A 12,005-nucleotide genomic window follows, 5' to 3' on the forward strand; every position below is an offset into this window, starting at 1 on the left:
CCCTAGCCCGAACCCTAACCCTAACACTTCCCCGAAGCCTGACCCTCACCCGTCCCGTAATCCTAACCCGTACGCTAACACTAACCCACCCCCTCACACACACGCTCCCCCTAAAGCGTTGTCGGACCCTCACCTGGACCCTAAACCATCCACGTCCCCTAACCCTACCCCTAGCCCGAACCCTAACCCTAACCCTTCCCCGAAGCCTGACCCTCACCGGTCCCCTAATCCTAACCCGTACGCTAACACTAACCCGCGCCCTCATACGCACGCTCCCCCTAAAGGGTTGTCGGACCCTCACCTGGACCCTAAACCGTCCCCGTCCCCTAACCCTAACCCTAGCCCGAAACCTAACCCTAACCCTTCCCCGAAGCCTGACCCTCACCCGTCCCCTAACCCTAACCCGTAGGCTCACACTACCAGCGCCCTCACACTCACGCTCCCGCTAAAGCGTTGTCGGACCCTCACCTGGTCCCTCAACCGTCCCCGTCCCCTAACCCTAACCCTAGCCCGAACCCTAACCCTAACCCTTCCCCAAAGCCTGACCCTCATCCGTCCCCTAATCCTAAGCCGTACGCTAACACTAACCCGCGCCCTCACACGCACGCTCCCCCTAAAGTGTTGTCGGACCCTCACCTGGACCCTAAACCATTCCCGTACCCTAACCCTAACCCTAACCCTAGCCCGAACCCTAACCCTAATCCTTCCCCGAAGCCTGACCCTCACCCGTCCCGTAATCCTAACCCGTACGCTAACACTAACCCACGCCCTCACACGCACACTCCCCCTAAAGCGTTGTCGGACCCTCACCTGGACCCTAAACCGTCCCCGTACCCTAACCCTAACACTAGCCCGAACCCTAACCCTAACCCTTCCCCTTGGCCTGACCCTCACCCGTCCCCTGATCCTAACCCTTACGCTAACACTAACCCGCCCACTCACACGCACGCTCCCCCTAAAGCGTTGTCAGACCCTCACCTGGACCCTAAACCGTCCCCGTACCCTAACCCTAGCCCGAACCCTAACCCTAACCCTTCCCCAAAGCCTGACCCTCACCCGTCCCCTAATCCAAACCCGTAGGCTCACACTAACCTGCGCACTCACACGCACGCTCCCCCTAAAGCGTTGTTGGACCCTCACCTGGACCCTAAACCGTCCCCATCCCCTAACCCTAACCCTAGCCCGAACCCTAACCCTAACCCTTCCCCGAAGCCTGACCCTCACCCGTCCCCTAATCCTAAACCGTACGCTCACACTAACCCGCGCCCTCACACGCACGCTCCCCCTAAAGCATTGTCGGACCCTCACCTGGACCCTAAACCGTCCCCGTACCCTAACCCTATCCCTAACCCTAGACCGAAACCTAACCCTAACCCTTCCGCGAAGCCTGACCCTCACCCGTCCCCTAATCCTAACCCGTAGGCTCACACTAACCCGCGCCCTCACACGCACGCTCCCCCTATAGTGTTGTCGGACCCTCACCTGGACCCTAAACCGTCCCCGTCCCCTAACCCTAACCCTAGCCCGAACCCTACCCCTAACCCTTCCCCGAAGCCTGACCCTCACCCGTCCCCTAATCCTAACCCATAGGCTAACACTAACCCGCGCCCTCACACGCACGCTCCCCCTAAAGCGTTGTCGGACCCTCACCTGGACCCTAAACCGTCCCTGTCCCCTAACCCTAACCCTAGCCCGAACCCTAACCCTAACCCTTCCCCGAAGCCTGACCCTCACCCGTCCCCTAATCCTAACCCGTACGCTAACACTAACCCGCGCCCTCACACGAACGCTCCCCCTAAAGCGTTGTCGGACCCTCACCTAGACCCTAAACCGTCCCCGTACCCTAACCCTAACCCTAGCCCGAACCCTAACCCTAACACTTCCCCGAAGCCTGACCCTCACCCGTCCCATAATCCTAACCCGTACGCTAACACTAACCCACGCCCTCACACGCACGCTCCCCCTAAAGCGTTGTCGGACCCTCACCTGGACCCTAAACCGTCCCCGTACCCTAACCCTAACCCTAGCCTGAACCCTAACCCTAACCCTTCCCCTTAGCCTGACCCTCACCCGTCCCCTGATCCTAAGCCGTACGCTAACACTAACCCGCGCCCTCGCACGCACGCTCCCCCTAAAGCGTTGTCGGACCCTCACCTGGACCCTAAACCGTCCCCGTCCCCTAACCCTAACTCTAGCCCGAACCCTAACCCTAACACTTCCCCGAAGCCTGACCCTCACCCGTCCCCTAATACTAACCCGTACGCTCACACTAACCCATGCCCTCACACGCACGCTCCCCCTAAAGCGTTGTCGGACCCTCACCTGGACCCTAAACCGTCCCTGTTCCCTAACCCTAACCCTAGCCCGAAACCTAACCCTAACCCTTCCCCGAAGCCTGAACCTCACCCGTCCCCTAATCCTAACCCGTAGGCTAACACTAACCCGCGCCCTCACACGCACGCTCCCCCTTAAGCGTTGTCGGACCCTCACCTGGACCCTAAACCGTCCCCGTCCCCTAACCCTAACCCTAGCCCGAACCCTAACCCTAACACTTCCCCGAAGCCTGACCCTCACCCGTCCCCTAATCCTAACCCGTAGGCTCACACTAACCCGCGCCCTCACACGCACGCTCCCCCTAAAGCGTTGTCAAACCCTCACCTGGACCCTAAGCCTTCCCCATCCCCTAACCCTAACCCTAGCCCGAACCTTAACCCTAACCCTTCCCCGAAGCCTGACCCTCACCCGTCCCATAATCCTAACCCGTAGGCTCACACTAACCCGCGCCCTCACACGCACGCTCCCCCTAAAGCGCTGTCGGACCCTCACCTGGACCCTAAACCGTCCCCGTCCCCTAACCCTAACCCTAGCCCGAAACCTAACCCTAACACTTCCCGAAAGCCTGACCCTCACCCGTCCCCTAATCCTAACCCATACGCTCACACTAACCCGCGCCCTCACACGCACGCTCCCACTAAAGCGTTGTTGGACCGTCACCTGGATCCTAAACCGTCCCCGTCCCCTAACCCTAACCCTAGCCCGAACCCTAACCCTAACCCTTCCCCGAAGCCTGACCCTCACCCGTCCCCTAATCCTAACCCGTAGGCTCACACTAACCCGCGCCCTCACATGCACGCTCCCCCTAAAGCGTTGTCGGACCCTCACCTGGACACTAAACCGTCCCCGTCCCCTAACCCTAACCCTAGCCCGAAACCTATACCTAACCCTTACCCGAAGCCTGACCCTCACCCGTCCCCTTATGCTAACCCGTACGCTAACACTAACCCACGCCCTCACACGCACGCTCCCCCTAAAGCGTTGTCGGACCCTCACCTGAACCCTAAACCGTCCCCGTCCCCTAACCCTAACCCTAGCCCGAAACCTAACCCTAACCCTTCCCCGAAGCCTGACCCTCACCCGTCCCCCAATCCTAAACCGTACGCTCACACTAACCCGCGCCCTCACACGCACGCTCCCCCTAAAGCGTTGTCGGACCCTCACCTGGACCCTAAACCGTCCCCGTCCCCTACCCCTAACCCTAGCCCGAACCCTAACCCTAACCCTTCCCCGAAGCCTGACACTCACCCGTCCCCTAATCCTAACCCGTACGCTCACACTAACACGCGCCCTCACACGCACGCTCCCCCTAAAGCGTTGTCGGACCCTCACCTGGACCATAAACCGTCCCCGTCCCCTAACCCTAACCCTAGCCCGAAACCTAACCCTAACACTTCCCCGAAGCCTGACCCTCACCCGTCCCCTAATCCTAACCCGTACGCTAACACTAACCCGCACCCTCACACGCACGCTCCCCGTAAAGCATTGTCGGACCCTCACCTGGACCCTAAACCGTCCCCGTACCCTAACCCTAACCCTAACCCTAGCCCGAACCCTAACCCTAACCCTTCCGCGAAGCCTGACCCTCACCCGTCCCCTAATCCTAACCCGTAGGCTCACACTAACCCGCGCCCTCACACGCACGCTCCCCCTATAGTGTTGTCGGACCCTCACCTGGACCCTAAACCGTCCCCGTCCCCTAACCCTAACCCTAGCCCGAACCCTAAACCTAACCCTTCCCCGAAGCCTGACCCTCACCCGTACCCTAATCCTAATCCTAACCCGTAGGCTAACACTAACCCGCGCCCTCACACGCACGCTCCCCCTAAAGCGTTGTCGGACCCTCACCTGGACCCTAAACCGTCCCCGTCCCCTAACCCTAACCCTAGCCCGAACCCTAACCCTAACCCTTCCCCGAAGCCTGACCCTCACCCGTCCCCTAATCCTAACCCGTACGCTAACACTAACCCGCGCCCTCACACGCACGCTCCCCCTAAAGCGTTGTCGGACCCTCACCTAGACCCTAAACCGTCCCCGTACCCTAACCCTAACCCTAGCCCGACCCTAAACCTAACACTTCCCCGAAGCCTGACCCTCACCCGTCCTGTAATCCTAACCCGTACGCTAAACACTAACCCACGCCCTCACACGCACGCTCCCCCTAAAGCGTTGTCGGACCCTCACCTGGACCCTAAACCGTCCCCGTACACTAACCCTAACCCTAGCCTGAACCCTAACCCTAACCCTTCCCCTTAGCCTGACTCTCACCCGTCCCCTGATCCTAAGCCGTACGCTAACACTAACCCGCGCCCTCACACGCACGCTCCCCATAAAGCGTTGTCGGACCCTCACCTGGACCCTAAACCGTCCCTGTTCCCTAACCCTAACCCTAGCTCGAAACCTAACCCTAACACTTCCCCGAAGCCTGACCCTCACCCGTCCCCTAATCCTAACCCGTAGGCTAACACTAACCCGCGCCCTCACACGCACGCTCCCCCTAAAGCGTTGTCGGACCCTCACCTGGACCCTAAACCGTCCCCGTCCCCTAACCCTAACCTTAGCCCGAACCCTAACCCTAACCCTTCCCCGAAGCCTGACACTCACCCGTCCCCTAATCCTAACCCGTAGGCTCACACTAACCCACGCCCTCACACGCACGCTCCCCCTAAAGCGTTGTCGAACCCTCACCAGGACCCTAAGCCGTCCCCGTCCCCTAACCCTAACACTAGCCCGAACCCTAACCCTAACACTTCCCCGAAGCCTGACCCTCACCCGTCCCACAATCCTAACCCGTAGGCTCACACTAACCCGCGCCCTCACACGCACGCTCCCCCTAAAGCGTTGTCGGACCCTCACCTGGACCCTAAACCGTCCCCGTCCCCTAACCCTAACCGTAGCCCGAACCCTAACCGTAACCCTTCCCCGAACCCTGACACTCACCCGTCCCCTAATCCTAACCCGTACGCTCACACTAACCCGTGCCCTCACACGCACGCTCCCCCTAAAGCGTTGTCGGACCCTCACCTGGACCCTAACCCGTCCCCGTCCCCTAACCCTAACCCTAGCCCGAACCCTAACCCTAACCCTTCCGCGAAGCCTGACCCTCACCCGTCCCCTAATCCTACCCCGTACGCTCACACTAACCCGCGCCCTCACACGCACGCTCCCCCTAAAGCGCTGTCGGACCCTCACCTGGACCCTAAACCGTCCCCGTCCCCTAACCCTAACCCTAGCCCGAAACCTAACCCTAACACTTCCCCAAAGCCTGACCCTCACCCGTCCCCTAATCCTAACCCATACGGTAACACTAACCCGCGCCCTCACACGCACGCTCCCACTAAAGCGTTGTCGGACCCTTACCTGGACCCTAAACCGTCCCCGTCCCCTAACCCTAACCCTAGCCCGAACCCTAACCCTAACCCTTCCCCGAAGCCTGACCCTCACCCGTCCCCTAATCCTAACCCGTAGGCTAACACTAACCCGCGCCCTCACACGCACGCTCCCCCTAAAGCATTGTCGGACCCTCACCTGGACCCTAAACCGTCCCCATCCCCTAACCCTAACCCTAGCCCGAACCCTAACCCTAACCCTTCCCCGAAGCCTGACCCTCACCCGTCCCCTAATGCTAACCCGTACGCTAACACTAACCCACTCCCTCACACGCACGCTCACCCTAAAGCGTTGTCGGACCCTCACCTGAACCCTAAACCGTCCCCGTTCACTAAACCTAACCCTAGCCCGAACCCTAACCCTAACACTTCCCCGCAGCCTGACCCTCACCCGTCCCCTAATCCTAACCCGTACGCTAACACGAACCCGCGCCCTCACACGCACGCTCCCCCTAAAGCGTTGTCGGACCCTAACCTCGACCCTAAACCGTCCCCATACCCTAACCCTAACCCTAGCCCGAATCCTAACCCTAAACCTTCCACGAAGCCTGACCCTCACCCGTCCCCTAATCCTAACCCGTACGCTAACACTAACCCGCGCCCTCACACGCACGCTCCCCCTAAAGCGTTGTCGGACCCTCACATGGACCCTAAACCGTCCCCGTCCCCTAACCCTAACCCTAGCCCGAACCCTAACCGTAACCCTTCCCCGAAGCCTGACCCTCACCCGTCCACTAATCCTAACCCGTACGCTAACACTAACCCGCGCCCTCACACGCACGCTCCCCCTAAAGCGTTGTCGGACCCTCACCTGGACCCTAAACCGTCCCCGTCCCCTAACCCTAACCCTAGCCCGAACCCTAACCCTAACCCTTCCCCGAAGCCTGACCCTCACCCGTCCCCTAATCCTAACCCGTAGGCTCACACTGAGCCGCGCCCTCACACGCACGCTCCCCCTAAAGCGTTGTCGGACCCTCACCTGGACCCTAAACCGTCCCCGTCCCCTAACCCTAACCCTAGCCCGAACCCTAACTCTAAGCCTTCCCTGAAGCCTGACCCTCACCCGTCCCCTAATCCTAATCTGTATGCTAACACTAACCCGTGCCCTCACACGCACGCTCCCCCTAAATCGTTGTCGGACCCTCACCTGGACCCTAAACCGTCCCCGTCCCCTAACCCTAACCCTAGCCCGAACCCTAACCCTAACAGTTCCCCGAAGCCTGACCCTCACCCGTCCCCTAATCCTAATCTGTATGCTAACACTAACCCGTGCCCTCACACGCATGCTCCCCCTAAAGCGTTGTCGGACCCTCACCTGGACCCTAAACCGTCCCCGTCCCCTAACCCTAACCCTAGCCCAAACCCTAACTCTAAGCCTTCCCTGAAGCCTGACCCTCACCCGTCCCCTAATCCTAATCTGTATGCTAACACTAACCCGTGCCCTCACACGCACGCTCCCCCTAAAGCGTTGTCGGACCCTCACCTGGACCCTAAACCGTCCCCGTCCCCTAACCCTAACCCTAGCCCGAACCCTAACTCTAAGCCTTCCCTGAAGCCTGACCCTCACCCGTCCCCTAATCCTAATCTGTATGCTAACACTAACCCGTGCCCTCACACGCACGCTCCCCCTAAAGCGTTGTCGGACCCTCACCTGGACCCTAAACCGTCCCCGTCCCCTAACCCTAACCCTAGCCCGAACCCTAACGCTAATCCTTCCCTGAAGCCTGACCCTCACCCGTCCCCTAATCCTAACCCGTACGCTAACACTAACCCACGCACTCACATGCACGCTCCCCCTAAAGCGTTGTCGGACCCTCACCTGGACACTAAACCGTCCCCGTCCCCTAACCCTAACCCTAGCCCGAACCGTAACCCTAAACCTTCCCCGAAGCCTGACCCTCACCCGTCCCCTAATCCTAAACCGTAGGCTCACACTAACCTGCGCCCTCACACGCACGCTCCCCCTAAAGCGTTGTCAGACCCTCACCTGGAAACTAAACCGTCCCCGTCCCCTAACACTAACCCTAGCCTGAACCCTAACACTAACCCTTCCCCGAAGCCTGACCCTCACCCGTCCCCTAATCCTAACCCGTAGGCTCACACTAACCCGTGCCCTCACACGCACGCTCCCCCTAAAGCGTTGTCGGACCCTCACCTCGATCCTAACCGTCCCCATCCCCTAACCCTGAACCTAGCCCGAACCCTAACCCTAACACTTCCCCGAAGCCTGACCCTCACCCGTCCCCTAATCCTAAACCGTACGCTCACACTAACCCGCGCCCTCACACGCACGCTCCCCCTAAAGCATTGTCGGACCCTCACCTGGAACCTAAACCGTCCCCGTACCCTAACCCTAACCCTAACCCTAGCCCGAACCCTAACCCTAACCCTTCCGCGAAGCCTGACCCTCACCCGTCCCCTAATCCTAACCCGTAGGCTAACACTAACCCGCGCCCTCACACGCACGCTCCCCCTAAAGCGTTGTCGGACCCTCACCTGGACCCTAAACCGTCCCCATCCCCTAACCCTAACCCTAGCCCGAACCCTAACCCTAACCCTTCCCCGAAGCCTGACCCTCACCCGTCCCCTAATCCTAAACCGTACGCTCACACTAACCCGCGCCGTCACACGCACGCTCCCCCTAAAGCGTTGTCGGACCCTCACCTGGACCCTAAACCGTCTCCGTCCCCTAACCCTAACCCTAGCCCGAACCCTAACCCTAACCCTTCCCCGAAGCCTGACCCTCACCCGTCCCCTAATCCTAACCCGTACGCAAACACTAACCCGCGCCCTCACACGCACGCTCCCTCTAAAGCGTTGTCGGACCCTCACCTGGACCCTAAACCGTCCCCGTACCCTAACCCTAGCCCGAACCCTAACCCTAACCCTTCCCCGAAGCCTGACCCTCACCCGTCCCCTAATCCTAAACCGGAGGCTCACACTAACCCGCGCCCTCACACGCACGCTCCCCCTAAAGCGTTGTCGGACCCTCACCTGGACCCTAAACCGTCCCCGTCCCCTACCCCTAACCCTAGCCAGAACCCTAACCCTAACCCTTCCCCGAAGCCTGACCCTCACCCGTCCCCTAAACCTAACCCATAGGCTCACACTAACCTGCGCCCTCACACGCACGCTCCCCCTAAAGTGTTGTTGGACCCTCACCTGGACCCTAAACCGTCCCCATCCCCTAACCCTAACCCTAGCCCGAACCCTAACCCTAACCCTTCCCCGAAGCCTGACCCTCACCCATCCCCTAATCCTAAACCGTACGCTCACACTAACCCGCGCCCTCACACGCACGCTCCCCCTAAAGCGTTGTCGGACCCTCACCTGGACCCTAAACCGTCCCCGTCCCCTAACCCTAACCCTAGCCCGAACCCTAACCCTAACCCTTCCCCGAAGCCTGACCCTCACCCGTCCCCTAATCCTAACCCGTACTCTAACACTAACCCGCGCCCTCACACGCACGCTCCCCCTAAAGCGTTGTCGGACCCTCACCTGGACCCTAAACCGTGCCCGTACCCTAACCCTAACCCTAGCCCGAACCCTAACCCTAACACTTCCCCGAAGCCTGACCCTCACCCGTCCCGTAATCCTAACCCGTACGCTAACACTAACTTACGCCCTCACACGCACGCTCCCCCTAAAGCGTTGTCGGACCCTCACCTGGACCCTAAACCGTCCCCGTACCCTAACCCTAACCCTAGCCTGAACCCTAACCCTAACCCTTCCCCTTAGCCTGACCCTCACACGTCCCCTGATCCTAAGCCGTACGCTAACACTAACCCGCGCCCTCACACGCACGCTCCCCCTAAAGCGTTGTCGGACCCTCACCTGGACCCTAAACCGTCCCCGTCCCCTAACCCTAACTCTAGCCCGAACCCTAACCCTAACACTTCCCCGAAGCCTGACCCTCACCCGTCCCCTAATCCTAACCCGCACGCTCACACTAAACCACGCCCTCACACGCACGCTCCCCCTAAAGCGTTGTCGGACCCTCACCTGGACCCTAAACTGTCCCTGTTCCCTAACCCTATCCCTACCCCGAAACCTAACCCTAAAACTTCCCCGAAGCCTGACCCTCACCCGTCCCCTAATCCTAACCCGTAGGCTAACACTAACCCGCGCCCTCACACACACGCTCCCCCTAAATCGTTGTCAGACCCTCACCTGGATCCTAAACCGTCCCCGTCCCCTAACCCTAACCCTAGCCCGACCCTAACCCTAACCCTTCCCCGAAGCCTGACCCTCACCCGTCCCATAGTCCTAACCCGTAGGCTCACACTAACCCGCGCCCTCACACGCACGCTCCCCCTAAAGCGTTGTCGGACCCTCACCTGGACCCTAAACCGTCCCCGTCCCCTAACCCTAACCCTAGCCCGAACCCTAACCCTAACCCTTCCCCAAAGCCTGACCCTCACCCGTCCCCTAATCCTAACCCGTACGCTCACACTAACCCGTGCCCTCACACGCACGCTCCCCCTAAAGCGTTGTCGGACCCTCACATGGACCCTAAACCGTCCCCGTCCCCTAACCCTAACCCTAGCCCGAACCCTAACCCTAACCCTTCCCCGAAGCCTGACCCTCACCCTTCCCCTAAACCTAACCCGTACGCTCACACTAACCCGCGCCCTCACACGCACGCTCCCCCTAAAGCGCTGTCGGACCCTCACCTGGACCCTAAACCTTCCCCGTCCCCTAACCCTAACCCTAGCCCGAAACATAAACCTAACACTTCCCCAAAGCCTGACCCTCACCCGTCCCCTAATCCTAACCTATAGGGTAACACTAACCCGCGCCCTCACACGCACGCTCCCACTAAAGCGTTGCTGAACCGTCACCTGGATCCTAAACCGTCCCCGTCCCCTACCCTAACCGTAGCCCGAACCCTAACCCTAACCCTTCCCCGAAGCCTGACCCTCACCCGTCTCCTAATCCTAAACCGTAGGCTCACACTAATCTGCGCCCTCACACGCACGCTCCCCCTAAAGCGTTGTCGGACCCTCACCTGGACCCTAAACCGTCCCCGTACCCTAACCCTAACCCTAGCCCAAACCCTAACCCTAAACCTTCCCCGAAGCCTGACTCTCACCCGTCCCCTAATCCTAACCTGTACGCTCACACTAACCCGCGCCCTCACACGCACGCTCCCCCTAAAGCGTTGTCGGACCCTCACCTGGACACTAAACCGTCCCCGTCCCCTAACCCTAACCCTAGCCCGAACCCTAACTCTAAACCTTCCCCGAAGCCTGACACTCACCCGTCCCCTAATCCTAACCCGTACGCTAACACTAACCCACGCCCTCACACGCACGCTCCCCCTAAAGCGTTGTCGGACCCTCACCTGGACCCTAAACCGTCCCCGTACCCTAACCCTAACCCTAGCCCGAACCCTAACCCTAACCCTTCCCCGAAGCCTGACCCTCACCCGTCCCCTAGTCTAACCCATAGGCTCACACTAACACACGCCCTCACATGCACGCTCCCCCTAAAGCGTTGTCGGACCCTCACCTGGACCCTAAACCGTCCCCATCCCCTAACCCTAACCCTAGCCCGAAACCTAACCCTAACCCTTCCCCGAAGCCTGACCCTCACCCGTCCCCTAATGCTAACCCGTACACTAACACTAACCCGCACCCTCACACGCACGCTCCCCGTAAAGCATTGTCGGACCCTCACCTGGACCCTAAACCGTCCCCGTACCCTAACCCTAACCCTAACCCTAGCCCGAACCCTAACCCTAACCCTTCCGCGAAGCCTGACCCTCACCCGTCCCCTAATCCTAACCCGTAGGCTCACACTAACCCGCGCCCTCACACGCACGCTCCCCCTATAGTGTTGTCGGACCCTCACCTGGACCCTAAACCGTCCCCGTCCCCTAACCCTAACCCTAGCCCGAACCCTAAACCTAACCCTTCCCCGAAGCCTGACCCTCACCCGTACCCTAATCCTAATCCTAACCCGTAGGCTAACACTAACCCGCGCCCTCACACGCACGCTCCCCCTAAAGCGTTGTCGGACCCTCACCTGGACCCTAAACCGTCCCCGTCCCCTAACCCTAACCCTAGCCCGAACCCTAACCCTAACCCTTCCCCGAAGCCTGACCCTCACCCGTCCCCTAATCCTAACCCGTACGCTAACACTAACCCGCGCCCTCACACGCACGCTCCCCCTAAAGCGTTGTCGGACCCTCACCTAGACCCTAAACCGTCCCCGTACCCTAACCCTAACCCTAGCCCGACCCTAAACCTAACACTTCCCCGAAGCCTGACCCTCACCCGT

Source organism: Lagenorhynchus albirostris, chromosome 13 (genome assembly GCF_949774975.1).
Source record: "Lagenorhynchus albirostris chromosome 13, mLagAlb1.1, whole genome shotgun sequence".
NCBI lineage: Eukaryota > Metazoa > Chordata > Mammalia > Artiodactyla > Delphinidae > Lagenorhynchus > Lagenorhynchus albirostris.